Raw genomic sequence first — 26,608 nt, 5'->3', positions numbered from 1 at the left:
TGCGTTAACTGGGCGAATTATTTGCTACAGTGGCTTATTTTAGGCACTCAAAGCTCAGAGGTGTGCAGGACACTACAAAGCAGGATTTGGTCCACAGGGAGGACAGACACAGGGACAAGGGTGGAAGATCTSAGTTGGCATAATTATGACCAAAATCCAGACCTTCCCTTTTCCCCCTGGATTACTGTGTAGCATTCAGCTGACTGYGTACGTGCCGTGGTCTGGATTTGTCCTGCCTGAGCTTTAGACACATAAGTAAGGCTCCTAAATTGAGATGGCAGCTTTTGACGCTCTATAATCCACAAACTGCCATGTCTAGTGGGGAAACTGGGTGATACAGGACGTGAATTAGGACTGAGGGTGTCCCTCCGTTCCCCTTAGCGTAGGCAAATCGTGTCCCAAACCCAAGCGCTTGAGCAGCCTGAAGTTCACTGAAATGAAACTGGACCTTGGGGTCTTCGTTTCACCACTTGTAGGGCGTGGGTACCAAGAGGGACCCTTCTCGCAGCTCGCAAGGCGCTGCGTGGAGCCCCCGTAAAGCGCCTTTGAACCTGCAAAGTGCTGAGCATTGATGCTGCTGTCAGGAGGGGGTCACTGCCTGCGCTACAGCTTGACGTGTTTTCTTTCCGCTTGTAAGGAGCCCACGGCTTCTCACTGTGGCTCCCGAGTTGTTTATACGTTGCACTGGATCCCGACCCAAGATTTAAAATGGAGATAATGTTCAGTGTTGTTTTTCTTTCCATGTTTGAATATTTCCACTGTGTTTCCAAGCTCTATTCCTGTGACTTGTCAGAAATACTGGTCACCATGCTGTAGGGTCTGCCGTGAAAGAACAGGAGTAATTCTCTTATCAACTAGTGCTTATCGCATGGACCTATATGTTCCAGTACTCCCCTGAGCTTCTTAATTTTATTTACTATTTTTAACGATGCCTTCCATATCTCTGTATACATTTTCTTCTTATTTATTGCTTAGGATATATTTGATTAAAGGAGCAAAGTATCTCAGTAATTTACAGTCATCATTAATTTCATGACCATGTTAATTTATTAGGGTTTACACCTTCTGTTTGGGAAGGCAAAGTRTTTGACAGAATAAATAATTTTCTCCTTAAGTATCTGTCAGGCTGTATTTTTAGTGAAGTCTTTCTCTTTTAATGTAAAATTAAACTATGGGACTCACTGCCACAGGACAAGAGAGGACAGTGTGAGCATGTGTGAGAGACTTAATTAAGTCTTAATTAAGACTTAATAAGCATGTGGCCCTTAGGCAAATTTGTTCACTTACATATGTGTAAAGACCCTCATCTGGAAGATGAAGACAGAGAATGCAGATTGCACAGAACATTGGCTATGGAGAAGAAAGGGATTTGAGAAGAAAAAATATTGCTGAAGTATCATATTTTTCATTAGGGAAGGATTAAATTATATTTTTTATTTTTGTTGTTTTGAACTGAAACACTTTGATTTGTGGACCAAACCCAAAATGTTCAAGGAATGATTTTGTATCAAACTGTATTTGACGAAGGTGCTATGGTGTTTCGCGGAAGCTGTATTTTGAATATTCATTATCTCCCATAGGCAAAACTTTTCCCTCCAGGTTTGTGGTATAGTTGCTTTTTCTTCTTCACATCTATCTCAAATTCAAAGTGTTGAAAAATTCCTACTGCAAGCCAGCTGTCTGGAGGCCTATGTGTAATTGTATTCCTGCTTCCAGCAGAGAAAAATCTGTGCAGTGCTAGGAATGATGTGTTGATGTTGAGTTTATACCTTGTCACAGGCTCAGTATGTATTTATTGGAAAATGCATTTAGTTCCCCTGTGCTTTTCTTTCCATCTGAGAAGTGGGAAAATTAACTCTGGATGGGAGTTTCTTTTCTGCATAATTTCATGGGGGGTGAAAAACATTAGTTTTATTATGATTTTCCATGTAATATCTCATTTTAGATGAACTCAGTCCCCAAAATATTATCAATATTTTGCCACAAGGAAATTGCAGTTTGCTCCTCATATCTTCCTCTAGCACCCAGTTGCTAGCGGGACTAAATCTCCTGTAATACATTGTGGTTTCGTTTCTTGTTGAAGGGAAGTTGTACGTTTGGGAAATCTCAGATTGTGATGTGTTATGGGAGATGGACTCTTGCTGGAGAGTTCAGCTTCCAGGTGAGAATGGGACTGCAGGCAGCAAAATTCACCCCTGAGGCCTTCATGACACTTCTCTTTTGACCAAAAATATTTGTCTAAGACTTTTGTGGTGGTAGTGTTTCTAGCATAAAAATAATAAAAAAGGCTCTGTGGAAAACAGCTCCKGTTAATTACAAATTAAGTTTCACTATAAAGGTAGTTTTCTAATGTAAAGCAATTTCCAGAGAAAATGTATGGATGATGCTAATGACAGCGATGCTTTGCTTATTWTTTTTTGTGTGTTTATATTGTGAATGCTACAAGGGAGATGCTTTTTTATTCGTGTAACTATTGGCTGACTCTAGGTCCTACTGTGATAAAGAATAATAATAATGTTCCTTTGCCTGAAGGCTGCCTGAGGGCTGGAATTGCCCCCCAACACACAGACCATGAGCTGAGATTTTCGATGTTCTCCCCCTCTGATTCCCCTCCTTGGTCCCCTGGAGCCGATGGAGAGGTGAGGGGGCAATGGGAATGCAATGCCTGAGGACAGGAGGCYGGCTGGGGCCGTTTCAAGGCAGAGATTCCCGGGGTACAAGTGACTTCAGGAGGGTTCGAGCAAAGCCCTCAAAGTGTTTCTGAGATTCTCCGGCTCCACCAGAAATTATTGGCTTGCTGCAGGAATTATGGGGTGAAATCTTGTGCTCACAACGATGCTAATTTAGGGGCAGATCCTCCCGATGGTTCCTTCTGCACTAAGGAATCCAAAATCCACTTCATTCGATGATGCTTAGTCTAACATTTACTCATAAGAAAACACCATTGGAGGGRCCTAGCTGTGCATTAATGTTGGCTTTGTTTTGATGAAATCTGGCTGCACCATGAGACTCTGTTTTACAAGCAAGATCGCAACACCCAGTCCTGCCCGTGCATCAGGAACACTTCTTGGATGCGGGGATGAGCTGACCCAGGAGGCTCGGGATRTTGCATAAAATCACAACCTGCCCAAGCAATAATTTATCTTTTTGATTTTTGCCCCAATGTGCAGAGAAGCTAGTTAGAGGTCAGGCTTGGTTAGGAAACCTGGGGGCAGCATGTCCTGCTCTGGGCAGTATGTTGGCTATGGTGGGGACCATCCTGCTTGGTGATCTGGCCAACCTGTTCCTGAGTAGCATCAGTTCAAGATAGCAGAACTTCACTATTTCCACCTGAGCCATTCTGGCTTCACTAACCTTTAATTTTTCTTTTTTTCTCCCCCAAACCTTTGTTGCCTTCGTTATCCTCCGTTTCCTTCCTCAGGGAAAAGACCTCTTAGCATGGTTGCAAAAATCTTTGTCATTATGGTCTTCTATAATCGTAGAGCTCTGTTTGATTATGTTTGTGTTAACTACTTGTATTGTTTAGCTTTGGCCTGTGAAAAATAATTAATATTCATTAAGTGCAGAAGTGCTCACATAGGACATGATCCAGCTTCTGTTGAAATGAGTGAAACTCAGTGATTTAGATGGGTCTTTGGGGAAAAAAGGGGGAGGACTGAAGTGCCCGGATACATTCATTAAAGATCATTGCAACCAGAAGGATGCCGAAAAATTTTGCAAATTGCACATCCAGTTTATTAGACTCAGACAAAATGGTGCGCCTACCTCCAGGGCAGAAAGCGAAAACTATTTAGTGGCATCAACAACTAAACATGGGAAGGGAGGAATGCAGAAAAACATTACGGCAGATTTAGGCTGGCAGAATGATTTCACACAAGTGAGACTGTGGGAAGAACGCAGCATTTGGAGATCTTTAATGATCTTGAGTGGTCAGAGCTGTAGCTTTGTGCCTTATCCCAAAGTGTGCGTGAGGGAGGATTAAAAAATGAATATAGATCACATAAAACAGAGCAGAAAAATGGATTATTTGTTCTGAGAAGGAACAAAAGAGAAAGCATTAGGTAATTCCATAAACTAGACCAATTTTAGACAGTTTGTGCAATACATTTAAATGTAGGGAAAATGTGTGTCTTAATTACTGCGTGTTCTGAGTACCSTATGTTTAATATGTCCAATTTTTTGGAGGTGCTGAGTAGCAGCAGCATCCACTCTTTTGAACTCAAGTTGAAGGATATCAATACTGTCAGAATAATTGAGCCCAGTGTGGCTAAACCGGAGACTAAAATATGGGAACATCTCCAGAGTAAGGTTTTTGTGCATGTTAATTTACAGATACTAGCAGCATGTTATGGAGTGACCACCCTCAGCTCTCTGTCATCCTAAAGAGACTCAAAATTTGGCCAGTCTGGCCAAGATGACAATGGCGCAGTAATAATTACTGTGAAGTTCATTTGAGTGTCCATCCAGGAGACTCTCGGAGGCAACGAAAGGAYTGAATGCAGCATGTCACGGAGTGGTTTCCATCACAAGGAATCCATTGTTGCAACCCATAAATGTTAATACTGGTATTTCTTGGGCTGCCTCCATTTTGCCCCTAGACCTTTTTCAATAAACCTCCTAGCATGTCTCACACCAACCGATGTCTTTCTGGCCACAAGACTTCATGAGATTACGTGTTAAAGATAATATCACCTAACATACTTCATTCAGCCAATATCATCACTGTTAAATCTTTAATGGCAAATGTTAAATATTTTATTTAATGGAGAACTTCCCTTCACCCCTGCCCAAGAATGATATTTCTCCCTCCATGAAGAATGATTGCAAACATTTCTGACAATAATTAATTTTCCGTTAATTATTTTCTATTTCTGTACAGTGTGTTCTTTTCATTCTAGCTCTCTAACAAATTTGGCGTTGAGACCCCTTCACCCTTTCCATCTATTCAAGTACAAGGTTCCATTCTTCATTAGGGCTATTTTGAAATCTGCAAAGAACTGTTTTCCAGATGTGGATATGCACAGACAGTAATTGCACTTCATGATCACTTCCAGCTGCCCTAAATGCCTGCCAACAAATTCCCATAAGGAGTGCATGTTTTGTGCTGCAAATCAGGGAGAACATTGTAAAATGATAATGTGTTGCACACTGCAGTACCTACAAGAGTTATGGACTTTATAACTGAACTGATTGGAATTAGGCTTTACTTTAAAGGTTAAGAAAGTGACAAAGAAATGCAATCTTTGTAAATTAATCTGTTGGGTTGTTTTTGAGTRATATTGAGTACCTGTTTGTTGGATAATGTTAATTTCTGTAAATTATATATTTGAATACTCTGTGAATGCCTTGCAAATATATATCATGGATATGGCAATCTCATATATTGAATTTGGACGCGTAGTCAGACACCACATATTCTTTTACCAAGTAAAACATTTGCCTCCTGGAACTCTTCTGGTGTGACCAGAACTTATAGTTATGGATCACATGTTCTGCTGGTGTTAATGGCCTCAATTTCACTGATATCAGAAGAGATATGTAAATACAGCTAGAGCTGAATTTGGTCCTGTATTTTTGTTATTTTAACAATGCAATTTTTAAATAGGTGTTTATATAGTTCCAGTGCAGTTTTCTCCCTTTTTGCTCACACATCCTTATGATTCTTGGCTGAGATACAGTTTTCTGCAGGAAGACCAGCAGAAAACATCACTTACAGCCTCAAAGTGAAAAGCAACATCCTAACAAATATAGCAAGTGCTCTAGCACAGTCTCCAAAAAAACATTTGACAATAGCAGAACTGAATTTAAAAAACTATCATGTAACACCRTGCTCCAGTACTCACATGCCTGTAGACCCAATAAACAACCACTGCTAACACTCTGTGTAGACTACCCTGCACTYCGTTGCAGACTTTACCATGGCCCAAATTCCTAGAGATTAAAAATGTGGTGTTACACTTCCACCCATGCCTACCACCTCAGAGCTGTGCCCCAATGCTCAGCTTTGCTTTGGCACTTCAGTTTGGAGTTTGTTTTTCCTCCATAGCAGTAGAAAACACGGAGAACCAGAACACTTCCAAGTCCAAGCACAGAAGAACCCCAAGCTGAAAACTCTGGTCRGGTGAGGACACATCACCAAACTATGATGGAGTCTAAGTCACTGTCACAGCATTGCTCTACTCACATGTATACATGTGAGCATGAACAGGAAATGTATCTGTATTTCCTAATGGGACTGTGGAGATGGTRCCCAGGGCCTCTTGTCAGGGAGCTMCTTATGGCTTGWGGAAAGTACAYAGTCATTCTTGAGTCAGTTTTGGTGAATTTACCACTGATTTTCAACTTTTTCCACCTTACTATATTTTCAGTGGAGATGCAGATTCCTATCTTGCAAAGTTAAACCTTCTGACAACAGGTTTTCTTCCCTGGGTTGTCTTTTGCAGCCTCTTTAGATGTGGTCCTTGTATGTCTTAGAGACAGTCAGCTACTCTGTTCATTAAGTCTACAGAGGTGTGTGGCATGGGTATCTCTTTCATAAGCAACTTTTTACCAATATGTGAAACCGTTACGACAGGTTTATTTAAGCTGTAGCTCTGTTCTAGAAAGTAACTCATTAGAAATGCTCTGCAGTCTAGGGTTATCACCTCACACTACTGAGAAACTGAGCAATGGCCTGGACATTGTGGTCAATCCTCAACCATACCTTTCCCACATGTTACCACACTGTGTAGATGCTACTKGGCAGCCACCGGGTTTAGAGAAGAGCTGCTAATTGTTAACAGAGAGATACTCTGATAGCTCAAGATGCTGTCTGCGTAGTATAGAAAATCCACATTTAYTTTCCCAACAAAAGCTAGCCTGCTTTTTGAAACTGGTGAGCATCTGGTAAGTCTCTCCTATGCAGAAATTAGAGAGTGCAAGGCACATTTGAAAATCATGTCCAAGTAGGAGCTTATCTCTAAGATATCCAGTTTTGAAGCCTTGACAAGTGTTCTTGCACTGACAGAGAAGTGGTTCTMATTCTGTTACTAAGATCTCATATTTGGTAATATCATCCTCTTGTTAGCATATAATATATGGATGATAATGAAAGTCTTTAGGAAATTAAGAGGAGGATGGGAGATGCTTTACCTGAGGGCTGATGCCCCCTCTGGATGAGTTTGTATGTGTTTGTGTGTGTGAGACGTGCACAAGTATCTAGTGACCAGGGAGGAAGGACTTTGGCTCTATTTTCTTTGTGGTTTAGGAGAGGAACTGTGCCGTTTGTGGCTTTGTCCTCCATTCTCTTTCAGGGCAGCAGGCCAAGTTTGAATGAGCAGGTGCCAATGGGCTAGTATTTCATGGTCTAATGAGAGCAGGAGAGAAGCTAATCAAGGTTTTTCCCACAGATGTCTCTGGCTTTGGGTGAGCCATTCCCATGCAGTGTTTCAGGCTGATGCAATCTCACACTGCCTGTGCTCTGGGCTGGCGGGACAGGTGCCACACATTGCTAAAGCCGATGACCTCTGCAAGCCCTTTGTTCTGATTTAGTTATGAGACCAAGATTATCATACTTTATGAGAGGTGGGGATGTTRCTTAGAGCAGGGGAACTGAGGCAGAAAGAGTCCAAAGAGTAGATGTCTCCACCTGAGCTATTCATCTGTGGTTCATTTTATAGTCAGTGGAGAAAGTGGGGATCTGAATCCTCTGATTTAAGATTACAGGAATTGTCCTTTGGAGTGGTTCCTGTGAGTCAGGTGACCAGCTAGGGTGACATCTACATCTTTGACCTGTAAAGTTGAGCACCTAAATCCCACGCTAGGTTTCCCAGATGGGAAGGAGAGGCAGACACTCACAAGGAGTTATCTGAGAACACCAAGGATGGGTGCCTAGGAGGGGGCAGGCTGAGCACCCCCTGTTTGATGGCCCCCATGTTAAAGGGCTAAGCTCCTCCAGCTGCTAAATCACTGCCTAGCGCAGCACTTCCGGCGACTGCAGCAAGCATTGATCATGGCTGGATGCCCGACTTGGAGCCCAGTAAAATGAACAAGAGTCTTTCCGTTGACTTGCTGTTGGATTTTATGGCRAGCCCTGTGACAAAAATAACAGCTTGTCTGTATTGCATGTGTGCGTGACATTGCTGGTATGATAATGCAGCTGTGCGGTCTTTTCTCATAGTAGGTGGAGCTTTTTCGCCAGAGCAGCCCTGTAGGCAGCACTGGGACTGCTCCCTTGGCTGAACACGTATAAATGTGCAAAGGTGGCACTGCTGATCCCCATGGTCCCCGTGGCTCTGTGGTTATCAGGCTTTTAGAACTGGCTTTGCCACTGGGTAGACCAGAAAAGGTGCCTTTCTTCCCATGACATTTGTCYTGGTAGGTGGGAAAGCCCTTGTAGCTGGGGAGGGGAAAAGGATTAACGATATTTTGTTATAAAGTTTTGCTATTACGGGATCTGCATGTGCTCCRTGGTAAAAATTCATCAACAACATTAATTTATGGTGTCTTCGTGAACAATCCTTCATTCACAACCCTCCCACACCCAGACATTCGCAYATGACTATGGTTCACAGCCGAAGACACCCGCTGACGTACAATTCATCAACAATTCTTTTCAGCAGCGAGTCTTTCTGATGATGGATTTTTTTTAGTTTGCTCTCCAGCTGACCCACTGCCTGTGCTGTCTGGGTGTCTAGCCCAGGATCTGTTGGTTTTTCTACTCTGACCTTTTGTTTAAACATATCTGTTTCTTAAAGTTAAGGCTTATTGAAACTTCTGGAGGAAAGTGCTTCTGCCAAAAAATACAGTTTTGTCAAACCTACTTTTTGGCAAGAAAATGTCAGCTRTACAGATATGCACACACAAAAGTTTGCCTGCAGGAAATTCAAAAGAAAAAATTGTTTTGAATGATCGTTTCAAAATAAGATGAAATATTGTGTTACAGTGCAACCTAAACTGTCATTTTTTCTTTTCGGCAAAACTCCCCCATATTTTAAAAGAAAACATCTTTTTTTTTTGAAACATCACCCTGAGATAATTTGCTTTTTGGAATTTCTTGGAAAGTGCTCAAGAACAGTGAATTTTTGAAAGAAAAATTACATCTGGGATTTTTTTTTTAATTTTGCCTTTTGTTTAGGAAAAAAAAGGGTTTTTTTGACCTGCTCTGCTTCCAGGCTTCAGACCCGGTCTCAGGATCTGCAGTACTGTGCTTGTATATAGCTGCTCTTTTTTATAGAGGATTTCCCCATATCTTCTACCCAATTAATGTGACTAATGGCTATAAAGGGAGTATTTTATTTTACACCCGCCTAACAAGGGAAAGTTAAATGTTTTGGTTCCAATTATGCAAAAGGCTGGCAGAGAAAAAAATAGCCCCTCTTCATTCACATACAGTCTTTGTGCCCCTTCGACGGCCACAAGAGCCGGTCCTAGATTTATTACTTGCTCAAGCACTCTTCATTTTTGCAGAGCGCAGGAGGCCTTTTTGAGCGGAAGGACCGTTTTCAGGATCTGGCTGTCACGAGACTGATCTTCAAAGCGCGCTGCACCACGYGGCGATTCCTGGGCTGCCTCTCTACCTCCGGCGCTTGCATTTCTGATCACGTCCCAGTGTTGCTAGCTGCAACGCTTGTACGCGGCTTGCCCATCTGCGGGGCCTCGCCAGGCTCGCTGCCTCTGTCCTTTTCAACTTGTCTGCCGCTTCAGAAAACAACTGTTACTCTTTCTAATCAGTCTTAAAGCCCTGTGAGGCTGGTGGTTTTAGAGGGGAATTTAGATGATGGTTGTGTGGTCTTTCATGATAAACCAAACCTCCCGTCGTAAGTAGAAAAACAGCGAGGCTCTTGTGTTCTCTTGACCTTTCTCCCAAAACGATCAATATCTGTAGGCTGTCGAGCCTATTAAACTCTGTGCCAGTAGAGAGCCTGTTTCGTATACTCAGCCCTCTTTTCCTGGCTGCAAAACCAAAACCTGGAGAGACCGAGGGAACCCCCCAGTAAATTCCTGCAAGACAGCATATTGCAACACTGGATCTTCCACAGCAGTGTATGTGAGGCTCATGTCCAAAATAATAGCTCTCCAGCCATGATGAGACTCGTAAAGAAAGCACTTACCCCTCTTAAGCCAAAATCAATAATAATTTTTTTTTTCTTGGCTCAAAAGGACAAAACTATTTGTTTCGCCATCACACCAGCGGGCCATTCCCCGAGATGAGCTGCCTCCATCAAAGGCAGCAGCGCCCGCAGAAACAGAATTAGCTTAACTTCGCTAGCCTCTAATCGTAGAAGGATTAGGTAACTCTATCTGTTCAAAGTGGATAAACAGTTTCAATTGCCTGCCATGGTAAGTGGGGTCTGTTTTAAATTTAGAAACCTTTCGTAGCTTCGAGTAGTGTCTTTCACGTGACCTTGACGGTAGCAAAGTCCGGCATGAGATCTTACCCAAGCTTTCATTTTTTCCCATGGGATGGTACTGTTACCGCTGAGAAGTGGGACGTTTTTTACCAAGTGCTCTGTGTCAGCTAATGTAAAAAAAAAACAATTTAGAAAGTCAGCTTGATGGTAGGTTCACCCATCATCCCCTCTGCATCATGGCCCTTCCATGCACACAGATGCTCTTCCATGTTACTGCCAGGGTTTTTTCTAGGACATTATTCCTTTCTTTCAGCCGTGACCATTGTAAAAGTCCCTTGTTTATGGCTGTGTTAAAATCAGTGCTGAAGGCTCTGGCACCAACCTGTACAATAGCTATGGGTTGAATGGAGSTGGAAAGTGAGGAGTGGTGGAGTTAGGGGATCTGCCAGAGGTGAGGTGAGGGAGCAACATGGAAGAAGCATGGCTGGAAGGCAGCTTTGATAAACTGAGGTCTTAATGGCCTTCCTTGTTCTAGCAAGGGCATTATATTTTTTTGCAAAGGCAAAGGAACACAACCAAGTCTATTGCTTTCACCTGAAATGGGTGTTGTTCAACCCTCCAGCCCCCATATTTCAAAGTTGTCTGTACATTTGTTGATTCTGACTCTATAAAACCCCTTTCTTTCCTCCTTCCTGCACTCTGCCCTCACCTAATGCTGCTATGATTTCTTGTCCATCCCCAAAATCCCTGTGCCAGTTTCAACAAGAATCTCTCTCTGCACAGCTCATGCCCCCAGAATGTGTTTCACAGCTCATCAAATCCCGCTCTTCACCATGTCTCTTCAAGAAACATTTAATTATTCTGAATTTATTACTAATATTACACATCCCATTATTTTGGGTACTGTGCAAATGGATCTAAGAAACAGCCTTTCCTGAAGACTTTTCAATGTCAACAAATAAGGTAAATAAAAGATGAGAGGAAGCAATGTTATTGCATTCCTGATTGAGATAAGGAACTTCAGGAAACAGCTTATATCTCAGGAAGTGGGTGAATACTTGTTTAAGTTCTGTTAGGTTCTGTGGACCTTCAGCATATATGTAAAACTTATTAAGTGCTTCCTTGACTGACAGCTAAGTGAATTACCTCAGGTAGGTAACCCAAGGGCTATGTGGCCGAGTCATGAATTTAGTCCATATCTCCAGTGACATGAAATGTATCACCTCCAAGACCACTTTTGATTTATYGTTTCTCTTCCCCTTGCTTGTATTTTAATAAACTCAGTAAATTATTCACTCTTGGTGTAAGAACACTCACAAACATTTCTGTGTTATTCCTGCTATTTTAATTTTACTTGAAAATATAGCATTTTGAAATGAAAAAAAGAAAGGAAAAAGTGAAGTCAAGACTAACATCTGCAATCATGAAAACTGCACAGATTTCCATAGTCAGAACATTATTACACAGACAATGGCTTTCAGTTTAAAAATATAAATTATACCTCCACCAGGGATCATTTTTACAGTGCGAAACTTCTCTTTGACACTGCCATGGGTTTTTATTGGGGAGTTTATAAAAAAGAATCTTAAATAAATACAGCTGGTGCAAGCTACAAGTAGGACTGGATTCTAGATGACAAAATTAGCCAGATAGATGGTCTCAAAGGTCCCTTATAGACAGAGTTTGTAATCATGGAAATAGGGGTACTGCACACAAGAGTATCAGAAAGAAACTGTGACCCGGGCCAAGGAAGAAACTGTAGGACGTAGTTTAAAGTTTTAAAAGGTCAATAAAACATCATATGGCAGGAATCACTATCAGCTGATGCTAGTGGAGGTATTGTGTATTGTATGTTGCTTCTTCAGAATCAAATAGGGTTCAAACACAGGCTTGAGTGCTATTCCACATTTTTCTAACCAATTTGTATTGTGAAAGGTTATTGTTTTTTCCAATGTTTGCCTTCTGCAGAAAAAAATTGGATTTTTAATCACAGACTCAATGCAGAATCCCAGAAATACTGAGAGCAGATGTTCTTCCATAATGGTTTATGGCAGAATTTTAGTTCTGTTTTCCTACATTCTCATTTTGCTCTATTACCCACTATTACACATTTCAACTTGGCCAAGGACAGCTCTGATGCAAGTTTCACCGTGATGGGAGCAAAAAGGCATGGAGAAGATATATTCCGACCAGACATCATGCCCTTTACAAGGGAATGAGAACATGACAAAACAAAACTCTCAGGCACCCTTTCTAAATTGTCAGAGCTCGCTTTTTTGGCTGCAATATTTTGGATTTTGTTATTTTCCTGAAAAGTCCATATTTTCTACAAAAACAGTACAGCAAGATACTGCCTCTCCTGAGTTAACCCTGTGCCTCAAATATTTATCTGCTCAGAGACTATTGCTGTCAAAAGCAGTTCCTTTTGCAGTCACCTGTTCAGCCCTACTAGGTAAATTGTAATTCATTCCCTCTTGCAAGGGGAACATTCACAAGTGTCTTTTTTGTCTTTATTTCACCGTTGCTCTAATAGGAGCCATTTTTTTTCAGCAAATGCAGCCGAAATATTAGAAAATACTACAAACATGGAAATAAAGTTTCATTAGTCAGGTTCACACACCTTATTCCCAAACCCATGCTCACTGTCAGACAGAAACAATAGATTGGGAAAAGCTGTGTGTCAAGATAAAAATATCTATTAAGTCTGAATTCCAGTAAACAARTTGTTAACGTGAGCTTCTCGGGAAACACACACAGACTTCCACATGCAGAAATTACTGAGGAAATAACTGAGAGGACAGCAAAAGTCAGAAAATAAGCTGTTTACGGTATGTCCTGAAAAAAACGAAAAAGGCAAAATCCACATAATTCCTTTCAACGGTGTATGTTTTCAGTGTTATTCTCTAGCAGGACCTTCTCTAGCACCCTTCGTGGAAAGATCTCAAAGCGTTTTTCTACCAAGAATCCCAAACTGCCTTGCTGCAGAGGCACAGTCGTGCCTGAGAGCTCGCGTATCCCTGAGCAAGGTAGGGCTTGTCCTCCCTCCTGCCCCTACGGATCTGCTCAGCCCAGGGGTGGTGGGGATACTCCAGCACTGAAGACTACACATTGTGTGAAATCCCCCCCGAGACTTCAGCAATTTGAAGAATAAGCTTATGGTTTTCCACAAGCCCGTTTGCCACAGGGATGCGGAGTTGGGAAGAGAGCCCAGGAGTCAGGGCTCCATCACCTTGCGCGTCCCTCTATTGAATGCATATTTCCTTGTCCAATATGCTGCCGGCATCAGCCTGTTTGAAGTAGGTGGTCCCCATGATACAGTTCCCTGAGATATCTACGCAAGTGGAGTCCGTGTGCTACAGGAATAAACACCCATTAGTATCCCCGTCAGCYCTTGGTGCCGCGAATCCTCCCGCCCCAACAAAACAACGGCAAGTCCTTGCCTGAAGGTTCGACATTCATGCTCTCTAGATAAATAATTTACTACCGCGCTCCTATCCCCCACCCTGCACTTTTGGCATCATATTGTATTTCATACCATGCTTGCCACAAGCCKTACGAGGGTTTCTGAGTGTGTGTGTGTCGAGGCTTAGAGAGGAGCGCTGAATTTTCTAATACTAAAGGGCCCATTTCATGTTATTTATGGCCTCACTAGTGTCGAAACAGAGACCTATAAATCGTAAACATAGGCGCACTAATTCTAGCAACAGCAAGTTTTAGTCACATGTAATTAAAACATCCCAAAGTCTTTCAGCAGTAATGTATTTCCAAATGACACCACTGGGACAGGGGGAAATGGGAAAAGGAGGAATCAGCAGTATTTCAAAGCCATGGCCATTGTTAGCTTTTGGGGGCTCTCGGCAGCGCTGGCAGTGTTGCCAAGTCTGCAGGTTTCTTGATTTTTTTTTTTTGCTATTATATATTTTAATGGCAGTGTCATTGATTTCCAGAAACAGCAGGGACATTCGCTGCGCTAGGATGTCGTCATGAACTTCAGGGGCTGAGGCTGCAGACCAAGCTGAAATATAATATAAGGCAAGCTCTGTGATGGCATCTGATCATGGATTAGATAAACTAGAGAGGAGAAAATACTCCTTTTCCCACGCTTTTATCCCCAACAGTGAGCTAAAACTGGGGCCTGAGTCTTTTATGAGGTTTGAGAAAGTTTGGGCCCTTTTGCTTTTACTGAGATTTCTCATAGGAGCTTAGGAGCAACTGTCATCTTACAGTCAGAAGAAGTGTGGAAAGGCAATGGCATGTTTTCCAATACTTGTGAGGAATATGTTGTACCTGGCACATGACTAACCTGCGAAATTCAAGCTGTCATTGCTGCCAATAGGTTAGRAAGCGTACAGCGGGGCTCGCCACCACTGCGCTGCTCACGACCGCCGGAAATGAGAAAAATAATCTGAAGCCACAAGTGACAGCAACGTGTGATCGTGTCCAACACACTATTTGCTCGGTATTTCTACCCAGCGGACGGCAAAAGTTTAAGCTTTACRCGGACAGTGGGAGCATTTACTGCTGGACTGGAGAGAGCGCTCTCGATTCGGAGGCAAAGCCCCTGGATCCAAAGGGACTGGGAGGCCAGGCCAGTGCTTTTTTCTCCCAGAAAAGATGTTAATCTTCCACCTTTTAGGATACAAGCCAGCCCACGACTACCTGCAGCTGGAAAACTTCCCCTGTGGGCAGACGATCGCACGACAGTCCATTACAGTTCCTTTGAAGCATCTGTTAACAGCTGTTTTCAGAAGCGGAGCGCTGCCTGGATGGACCATTGGATTGATCCAGTATGACAATTCCTATGCTCATTTTCAGCCCGGATCCTCAGGCTAGCGCTGGCGCTGGCTACCRATGAGGCGTGAGCGCGGAGCCGAGCCTCGCCGCTCACTGTGAAACCTCGGAGCAAGCTCTGTCCGGGAACAGCACCGTCCTGCTTGCAGCGGGGACTTGTGCTGGAAGGGGCAGCGGGTGCAGGGCCATCCCACCGGAGCCTGGGCTTGCAGATGCTCTCAGCTGCGTGTCAGGATGCTTTCTGAGGGGCAGGCTGCTCAGTTTGCGTCTAACTTTTTGCTGTTGCCTAGTTTTAGTGAGCGTAGCAGAGGGAATAAGTTAAGGAAATAAAATATACATAATGACAGGGAGGATGAAGGGAAAGCGTTATTTTTGTGGCCAAAGTCCCAGTCATGCAGATTTCTGTGCTGATGTGTTTCCTTTTTTTCCTTCTTTTTCCTTAAGGTGCACTTTTACTCAACCAGTCCCAGCCTTTCTTATCAGCTGGTGATGAGCAGTGGCTGATACGCGCTATGGGAAATTACCTCTGTAAGGAGCGTAAAGCAAATCCAGAGCTAATCACTGTATAGTTAGGCTGGATTTCACTGAATTCAGCTTTGGCATTGAATTTCTAAGGCAAGGGCTATCTTGCTGTATGAAGACTGTCCTAAATCCAGTCATACTGGATCAGACCAATGGTCCAYGTATCTCTTCGGAGCACAGAGGGGATCTTCTGGGGCAGGAAATGCTGCTGGGAACGAAGGGGCTGCGTAGTTCTGTTGAGGGGATCATCCCATAGCATGAGCTGAGGTCTCCGGTGTGGGGCAGGCCAGGCCTGACTGGGACAGTGTGATGGGTCAGATTGAAGGGAAATAGTGCAGAGACAGATATTTGAGGAGAAAGGAAACCTTATTGTCATTGCTGACAATAATGATAAGAGGCATCGCTGGAGTCTGGCTAGAGGAGCCAAAGCTAGCAGAGATGAAAAGGGACTTTTACACTGTAGGGCTTGTATATCCTCGTGATTAATGATGCCACTTAGGGTACTCTGTGCCTCTAAATCCTCTCAGATGATTTTGCAAGGATTGCCTTTTGTACGTGAGATGACACTGAGACTTTGGATGAAATTTTATAGGGCAAGAGCAGAGATGAGGAAGATGTTTGGAGCTCCTGAACTTAGAGGCTATGGCTGGGATGGAGGCAAGTGTTCAGTGAAGCCCTGTGGAGATAATGCATTTTCCTAAATTCCTATAGAACTGAATTTTTCCCGAAGTATGCCTGATATTTCAGTGCCATCCATTTTGTCCTGGCAGGAAGATCACATCAGTGTGTTTCAGCTATTTTACTTTTCCATCGGATGCAATGTCCTCAACTCTGTTTTCTACCTATATCTAGGGAACAATGCCTCTTTCTGTGTATGAGGTCTTTAAGTTTTTTATCCATCACAAATTTATCTGGAAATTTTGGGGTCATCCTGTCTTATATCATTAATGTCAGGAGATAAATCACAGCTCCATTTAGATTTCAATTATTTCCTTTGCTGCTCTATGTATTCAAGCGCCTGTTTACAGGAGTGTTGCCAAGGTCTTCATAGTCAGCATTTTATCCTTTGGTGTTGATGCTGGTGAAGCATCACAGTTATATTTCTCACTTCTAAACCCATTGAAATACAGTGCCAGCTTACAAAACTGCTAAGAGCAATTTGAGATCCAAAGAGTAGGATTCCTCTGGCCTAAGTTTAGTCATGTCAAATTTAGATGTTGCAATGTTTTAATGTATCTCGACTCCTTTTATAGGTGACAGAAAGGCATCTCCTGGTTAGTTGTATTATTCATCTTGGACAGCTATTCCATGTGGTCTCAGTGGTTCTCTGGAAAGTCTTTCTCCACAGTGACTTCAAGAAGAGCTTAGCTACTTTAGGTTAGTCACCAGCTTTTAGATGGTTAAAATTAAGATGGCATTAAAAATTTGTTGATGCAGAAAGTATTTTTGTTCTGTTTGCAAGGTACAGTAGACAATGAGATCCGATAGGGGCAAACACAATTATTGTTGCTTTTGTATGCCAAGAATATTTTTGCAGGCATCTCAGCTTTTAAGATTCTTTAAATATAATTTTCATTGCTAAGTTCTTGGATTTTCTCATGGAGGGAAAATAGAAACTTATTCATCTTTTGACTACTGACATTGCCAGAAAGTACGAATTTTATTTCATGAAAAATGTTGTGTTTCAGAAATTTTTAACAATTCTACATCAGAATGAAGGGGACAGATTTCCAAATTTGTCATTAGAGTAATGAGTGCAAAAAGAGCTCAGAATACCTAAAAACCCTTAGCCCTGAAATCTAGGAAACTTGGGTTCAACTCCACATGGTAAATCAGGAAGATTTTTTTTCCCTGCACGAAATCTTGTGGATGAAGCTTTCACTCAAATAGATGCATTTTCCACAAACAAAAAAACAACCCGAATGTTCTATTGAAAAATTAATCACTAACTCCATCGTGTGACCTTGGCTGGTTTTCAGGATGACTTTGGGGGATTTGGAACTCGATTTTGCTTGTTTGGTAGAGGTGGATTGAGCACCCGATTCCCAGAGCTGATTGCCCACTAATTCTGCCAGGGAACAAGGGATGAAACAGGAGGGAGGTGGCACCGAGGCAGAATTCAATTTTTCAGCCTGAACCTATCTTTATCACTTATGACATATTTAATGTTCTGTAGTCTTGGCTATAACTGCCTATCATTTGTATGCAGAATTAATGTCTCTGCTAAGCAAACCTTTATTCACATGCCTATAGTCAGCTGCTGATTGCAAGCTTTTGCTTGTTTTTCTGCAGTGAAAAAAATGTGTGCCCTGCTCCAGGACGCATTGCTCCTGGAGATGTGCTGATCGGTACGTCTCGGTGCTCCATTTCTCAGTGTCCTTGCTGTAAGGCCTGGAACTCAGGGTGGCAGATGTCTGCTGCTGAGTGCTTGGCTTTTTATTTTTTTTCCCCTCTTTGTGCTTCATCACTCGATATTTTTAGTTGCTAAATGTTGCAGAGACAGCTTTTTCAATTAGAAAAGTGACAAACTCTGCAAAACGAATTCCAGCACTTGGAGAACATCAGCATCAATCTCCAATACTTGCTCAGTGACATTGCAGGATGGGCTTGTTTTTCCCAGACTGAATGCTCTGACCTATTTGTCTCCAAAAGAAATAAACAAAACAAAACACCGACCAAGAACATTCCCATCTAATGACATTTAGGAAAAGGCACGCATCCAAATCCATTCCCATGGCTGGCATCAATGGATTTGAATCACAGTTGGGGTGTGGTGGCAGAGCAGTGAAGAGACTTTGCTATGGATACAGGGTTTTTATTGAAGACTGCTAACCCATTTTTAATTGAGTGTGTGGTTATGGAGTCAGAGGTGCCCAGGTATGACACATGTCTATCACTTTCTACAAAACCCTGTGGGCCTTATGCATGCTTGTTTAACGTCTAGACATCAGACAGACCTTCTGTTTTGGCACTCCTCTGACATTAAAAGAAATGGCTAGTATTGGCCTTAATTTAAGGAATAGCATTGCCTAAAGGATGGAACTTATACATGAAATATAAGCATGCAAATACATGGCCTAATTTCAGATACTGCTTTAAATGCTAATGAAAAGTGCTCTGAAAACTTAGGTTATTTAGTTTTCCACTTAATATGGAGTCATATTCTATTTTGGTATTCTATTTTGAATGTGCATGGCCTTATAGACTCTCAGGAAAATCAAAGCGGTGGCAAACTAGAATTATGATACCTGGGTTCCTATTTATTATTTGTACCATGGCGACTTTAAGAAGATCCAGCCATTTAGTTTATCTAGGAAAAGGTTAAGAGGTGCCTGTACTGGAGGAATTGCCTGATAGTGTAATTTTCAATCTAGTTCACTCTTTAAGCCAGATCAGAAGCTGAAATTAGGCAAATTTAGGTTAGGAAGAAAAATGGGCAAATTTGTAGCCATGAAGGCTGGAACATCTTATYTGAGACTGCAGTGGCTTCTCCCTCYCTAAAAATCTTTAGATCCAGAAGGGAGATATCATTGTTCAGGTAAAAGTTGTGGGCTTGATGCAAGTRTCATTGAAAGGAGTTGCACTGGTCTGTTATAGAGGAAGTTAAATTAGATGATTGTAATGGTCCTGTCTAACCCCAGGCTCTGTACCTATTACTTTTTATTGATAATGAGAATGATATTCTTAGGCACGRTCTATCTGCAGTCTTGAAAAGTAGTTTGGGGAACGTACTCCCAGATGAGGCACAGGCTGGAAAGCAAAGCACTACAAAGGTATTATCGATAGGGAGATCGATGCAATTAACACAGTCAAAATCCAAGACAATTATTCCAAAAGTAGATACCAGTTCTGGGAATCTCTTAGCAAGTCTGACACAAGAGAACCTCTTGGGAGCTTCAGTCAAGAGCGGGATGTTTTGTAGCCTTTGCCTGAAATCAGCCAAATCCACCAATTTTTTCTTTGTTTTGGGGTTTGCTTGCAGCAATGTGTTGGCTTCAAGAGACACATTTCAGGGAGCRCAAGCAGGTGGCCTTACCTGTGGTCTTGGGACTGTGGGACTCTGAGGATCCATTTGTTTACCCTTGCTGGGCTGCGTCTAGAAGTTAGCAACTTCCATGGCTCAGAAGGTCCTTGATTTCAGACCAGGGCATCATAGTTAGATGCTCCAAGAGAAATGCCTGGGATTCAGTGCCAGGCAAAGAAGAAAACGAAACAGCACAGCAACTTCTCTCAACACCCCTGTGAAACAAAATTGCTGAGCTCCGTATGTCCCCAGATGGGCAGCTCTGATATAGGTAACAGATGCCGATGTGGTTGCTGTAGCTGGAAGCCAGTATATTTTGAAATCTAACTACATAAAATTGTTTTAAAAAAGTGAGCAGGTAACCCAGGGGACAGCTCACACTCCTGATGGATTATTAGGATCCAGGAAGCAATTCAAAACTATTTTCCTCAGGCCAATCCCCAGCATTGCCAGGTTTTCAAAATAATTCCTGATGCTACAAGAAATCAGTGGTATGAGGGAGAAAGTGCTGCCAGCAGGGAACATGCAAACACAGACAAGCTCCCCTCTTGATGGAGTTTTTCAGAACCGGAAAACTCTGTTTTTTTCCTGTTATTTAGCAATAAGCCCTGATACTAACGGGGTCTTTACAGCTATTTCTTATACAAGATGTTCTGGATGGGAAAAATTTGGAAGGTTTAAATTCTGCTCTCCAAAACAAATGCTTTGGTCAGTTGTCTCTCCAGCATGCCCTCACTAATGCTGCTGCGGTGGGATCATCTGAGAAAGGAACCCAAGGAAACCGCTTGCCCTCTGTAATCTAAAGTGGGGTTGGAGTGCCCTTAGGGTAAAGAAGAGAACAGAATTAGTTTTAATGAGTATTTAGAGGACTCTTTATTGAGATAAATGCACCCTGACAGATCCTCTGAGTCTCTCTGTTTCTTTCCCGGACTAAGAAAATAGGCTGTGCTGTCAAAGTCATGACTTTTAACTAAACAGTGAGGAGAAACACCAGACCACAAGGGTCTTCTTGCACAGCAGTGTCTTTTGGGCACTGATGTCCTTGCCTTCTGTGGAGTGTTTGTATTTTGAAATACTGCTGGAACAGATGAGTGTAATGATTGGCTACAAATTAGCTGGTCAGATAATTCCTATGCCCATGATGTGTCTGGATGTACTGTTCCTGATAATTCAGTCATGTAGGGAGCGTGTTGTTCGAGTGAAAGGCAAAAGAGCGTCATACACCAATCTGATGAAGGTGCATCTGATGACCCTGCCTTGGATAGGAGCCTTGCATGGGAGCAGTGCTGGGTCACTGCCATGAAYGACCAACACAGACCTGGCACCGTGATCCTGGGGAGCCAGCCAGGAACTTAAATCAATAGAGGAACAACTAGCTACATAAAGAAAAAACTCTCCTGTCTACATCTTGAGGTTAGACCTAGCACACTTCTACAAAATACGGGGATTTTATTTCAATAAATGGGTTCTTATTTCACAGGAGCTAAACTACCTAACTCCCTTTCATTCCAACTGAGAAATCCTCAGAGATAATGACAATTCCTGGACCAGGTTAAGGGAAACTGTTTATAGCAATAGATTATTATTACTTGTTTAAATCTCAGTTTAGAAACAACTTTTTCTCAGTGAAAACTTCCATTTCAACCTCCAGCTTCCATTGCCTCATCAGGCACCATTTAAATGTTTCAGGCTGAGCACACAAGAAAGGAGACCATCAACCATCATTAAAATGCCTGGACCTCTCTGTTCTGAGAGTGTGGCTTATGTGACAGTAGAGGAGTAGAAACAGCTGTTTCTTTTTCTCTGTATACTTCTCTTACTTAGGGGAACATATTTTTTTGCATGCTGGGAACAACATTGTTATGGTCTGCCCAAGAGAGGATTCTCACCAAGTTTAGTTCTTACACCCAGATAAACCTAAATTAAAACTCTATGAAATACACAAATTGCTGAATTAAATCTGAATGAGCCCAAGTCAGTCTTTGGCAACACGGGAATTATCAAAAATAGAACTTGACCTATAAAAGAGGGAATAAACATGAAAACCTGGTCTGTCTGATATTTGGAATAAAACATTTCTCAGCAGTAGGAGAGAGACCCTTCCTTAGCTCTGAAGTTGAAAAAGCGGTTAGAGGATACCACTCCCCCAGTATTGGCTGTCTGAAAATTAGACACCTACAAGCAGGATTCATCTTGCACGGTAAGACACCTAAACTGAGGAATTCACCTGTGTATGTCTCAGCTCCCATCGCAGTCGGTGACCATTTGATTAATATAGTGAATGGTGAAAGAGGACAGTTCTGCTCATCCTAGAGTAAATACCTACGCTTGGTCAGCTGGATTACTCTTTGGGCTTCACTGATGAAATTAAGGTCTTCATTGACTGTAATGGGTGTGTGGACATCCAACACTTGTGCTGGCACCTACATGCACCTAAATGTTGGTGTGAGCTGAATCCTGCCTCCGGTCCCAGGGAGTCGACCCATCTCCCCATGYGTCCCCTTGGAGGACAGCTCAAAGCTGCCCCTGGTCACTCAAAGCYTCCTCTCTCTCCCACGTCTTCAAAGGAAGCTCCCATGCCTAATGTAGATTAGACAACTAATTTCTAGAAGTGTAAAGATAGGTGAGCATGCCAAAATAAATCACTGCAGTCCTGACCTGCACAGTCTGTCTCCACTTATATACAATCCAACTGCAGCTGGAAAACTGCGTTTGATTAATAGCTCTCTATTGCCAGCAAGTTGTTGAGAAGCGGGATTACTTCATTTTAGTTGCTCTCCTCTGATCAGAAGGCTGGAGGCATGGATTTTTAGGGAGAATTAAAAGAATCATATCTATATGCATACAGTGAAAGAGGCAATTAAGGGGAGTTACGAGAAGCCAAACTTCAAGAGATTGTTAACATCGAAGGCGAGCAGCAATTATTTGGTGTGATACCCAGGGTAAAGCTAGCAGCAAGAGGATTCAATTAAGACAGAGAAAATGTGAAACTTGGACAGATCTTACAAGAAAATTTTCTGACAAAGAGACCTATGGGGGCATGGAATAATTTGAAATTCTCCCAAAAGCCAGATTTTAAGCCAGGCAAAACAGAGCATCAGCAAATATTCTGGAGACAACTCTCAAATGAGCAAGAAAATGGCCTGGATGGTCTAACAAGTTTCTCCTCTTTCTACATTCTGTGATTTTATATTCTGCTTCCCAAGGCATGATGGCTTCTACAGTATAATCCCCTTTAATAATGCCTAGGATATTGTGGTTCATTTATTTTTAGTGGGTCAGTTACCACTTTTCCACATTGCGCAGTTGCAATACTGGTCCACCTTGACTTAGCATTACCTCCAGACCAGACCTAGCTGAGGTCCAGGGGAACACGATACCCTGAGTATACGCAGACGGGGCACTGCATGCAATACTCTCTTCACTGATTTAATTTTTTTCTAGCATTTGATCATCAGGGAGCAAAAGCTGTTGACATGCTGTGCACTTGCTGAGGGTTTGGCTCCTGAAAAGGAGAAGCTATTCATGTGTCTGTTGTGCTAGCGGGCGCTTGGGATGCTTGAAAGTGGCTGTGTCAGCAGAACCTCTCTAATGAGAAATTGGTTAAGACGTTCTCAGGGAATGAGAAAAATCAGGCCAGAGAGATTTAGGAGAAATACAGTTCTTAACGATGAGATTTTCTGCAGAGCAGTTGCAGTGTAAATGGAGGACTTACTTTCTAGTGTCCTCTTTTTAACACTATCTGGAATGAAGTGTGGAACACACACCTGGAATGTATATATATTTTTTGGCTCACTAATAAATTTATTCAGAAACAGAGTTCTGGGGAGACCCAAGCTATTCATGAATCTGGGTCCAATCCAGAAAAATATTTTTCTCCCCCCCAAAAGATACCATTTTTGAAAGCATTTCACATTGACTTTTCCAAATGAAATGATTCAGTTCAGGAAATGTCAAAACATTTCATGTCAGTGTTTTTTTGTTTTTTTTTAAGAACTATTTTGACTTTTGTTTCAAAACAGCATATTATTCATTTAAAAATTGACCAGAAAAAAAAAGAAAAAAAAGGTTAAAACCCCCCCCCCAAATATTCTTAGAACATAATAAAACATTTATTTTTCGAACAAAAAATTGCTTCGAGTTGAAGTTGGTTATTATGCTTTTTTTTGCCCAGCTGAAAATCTTGAACATTTTTTCTTTTAGCTCTAGTCCAGCGGATTTTCTCCTGGGTTTCTTTTTGGTCACTGAACAGAAAAAAAAAAAAAAAGAAAAAAAATCCAGCTCCACTGTGGAATGTATTGCAGGGAACAACCATGCACTGGTTGGGGAAGATGACACTGCGCCTCCCTCGTATCTCTGTGACTAACTTTCAGACATCCAAATTACCTCCTAACATATGGAAGATGTATGGACAGGATTTTTTGTACAAGCCAGACTGCAGCAGATGGGTGACAAATACAGYGTTCTGCCTTTGATTTAGCAAAAATAATCTCCTTCACATTCACGGAGACTGCATGGCTTTTGCAAGAAGTTTCCACTCAGGCTTACTCCTTAAGGGCTCTGGTTGTATTTCAGATATTTTATATCTCAGTTGTGTCGATTTTTATTCTGACAGGGAGAATCCGGTGCATTTGATCCCTGTTTCCTCTCCCTAGGTCAGCCCTATGGCATTTCATGCATTTTCAGGGCAGTACCAGAGTCTTCAAGCCAGAGAAAAGCCATGGCTCAGCAGGGTCTTGTCTGAGGGCACGTTCCCTGGGCAAGCTGCCACCAAGAGAGACTTGAAACAGCCCGAATTGCTTCATAGAGGGCTCGTCCTCACACGCGGAGCGGAGAGTCTGCGCGTTGGACCTACCGCGCATGGATAGTTGGCTGTTGGCCCCAAGCACTCATCCTGATGAGGTCCAGCTCTCAAGATGACCCTATAATTCAGCTTCTTATCCAGCAAATGAACCAGCGCACGTGGAGATGCGCCCGTCCTATGGCTAGGGCATTCACACAGACCTGTGCACCAGTCGCTTGGTAGTAATATGTTGACATGTTGCTGTCATCCATGATGTGACCCAGTGTGTGGTGTTTCACGTGCACACAGGCACGAGAGGCGTTGAGTCCTGCCAGCCGCATCTCTCTGAGGAGTCATACACTCCCAGCCCCTGCGATTTGGTTGCAAATGGCTATAGGATGTGTATAAGCTAAGGGCAAGCCAACCCCTTCGAGCTCAGGTTACATGAGATCGTTCCAAATCCTAATTTCATGGCGAGATTTGTTCTCTCTTTACTCAGGCTGTTCTCACACCCAAGTGGCCAGACAAAATGCTTTTCAAGATGGGTGGAAAAAAAAAAAAGAATATATATATATATATATATATATATATATAAAAACCCCATCATATAAGGGCAGAGCAAACCCATCGTGCAAGGGCGGAGGAGTCATGCAGGCTGAGCCTAGGTCAGCAACGGGATTGGGCATTGGGAAGGCAGGGCAGCCTTTGTCCCTTTGATGGCTGGGATGGAGTGATGTAGGCAGAGTTAAGCAGAYATTACCATATGTAAAAACAACCATTTTCTACTCTGATGCCTGTGTGCTTTATAGGTCTACTCCCTCTCATACTACTAAACTACTCTCACTATTAAGGCTTATTGGTGCAACCGTAAACATCCCTCTGCAGAGCAAGGACATTCAACCTCAACCCTGCCTCCTGAGGAGTCACACTAGGCCCTCCCCAAGGATGGTGAGTTTTTTGTTTGTTTAATTATCTCTGCTATCCTGTGCTGAAGGAGCGGGCACAGTGGACTGCAGCTCGGCTCTGTACACCAGGTGGCCTCAGTGGTATGTGCTTCAGTTCTGATGATCTCAAGGTGCAACTGTTGCTCATGCTGATACCATTTTTGTTTGCAGTGATCTGAGCATGCTTACGGTACAGTGAAACAGAGCCAAGAATCATGCAACAGGAAAAAAAATTAAAGATAAAACACATGCATGAATGGGATTGATATTGCAAGGCATCTGTTAAACACATATAATCAATTGCCCGTTTATATGAAACAGCTCTGCGGACAATGAATACTGCTGCATTGTAGCTACCTGGAGGAACAGTGAGTTGTTATCCTCTTGTCTTAGAATAAAGTCCCTAAAAAAAAGAAAATCTTTGCTGCAGTCAAGCATTTTGCATGTTGACACATGGCAATTTACTCATTAAAGAAGAGATGCAAGAACTGATAGATGATCAAGAAACTGGCTACATGGGTGACTGCAGCGGGTCTCAGTAAAAGACTGACATTAGCATGGAGGGAAGTTACTAGTGGAATTTCTTAGGGGCTAATCATGCCACTGAACTGATTTAATACACACACACAAAGTGGGGGTACACTGATGAAATGTGCTGGAGACATGAAGTTAGAGGACACTATCAATGCAATGGGAAATTATGATTTGTGGAAGGGTTCATGAGTCATAGAAATGCAGCAAGGTTCAATAGTGCAAAATGTAGGTTGTTCACGAATGGTGGCAGTCATCTGACTAAATGTGAGTATCTATGGAAGAGTTATGCAGCATGAGCTCTCATTTTTAACGGAGAAAAAAGCACTTTAAAGGTGCTGTCCATGTCAGCCTGATACAATATCTAACATAGGGCTAAAGAATTGTACCCTAAAAGTAGCTACCACTCACTCCTGATTCTAAGGACACCATAAGGAGTCCAGGTCAGCTGCAGATGCCTGAACTGAACTCTTCTAGGTACAGGCAAATGAATCCCACCCAGCGTTAGAGGCAAATAACATTTCGGTAGGCTGTTGTTCATCCATGGAGGAAGGTAAATGAAGGATGGCTTGTGCTATTAGGGCACGGAGACCTCTGATCTGTCACTACATGGGGGGGAAAAAAACCAACAAAGAAACAAAAGAGGAAACTATGATACCTTGATAGTTCAGTCAGTGCATTT

Source organism: Apteryx rowi, unplaced genomic scaffold (genome assembly GCF_003343035.1).
Source record: "Apteryx rowi isolate R43461 unplaced genomic scaffold, aptRow1 scaffold_87, whole genome shotgun sequence".
Lineage (NCBI taxonomy): Eukaryota > Metazoa > Chordata > Aves > Apterygiformes > Apterygidae > Apteryx > Apteryx rowi.
Note: the sequence above shows the minus strand (reverse complement) of the source record.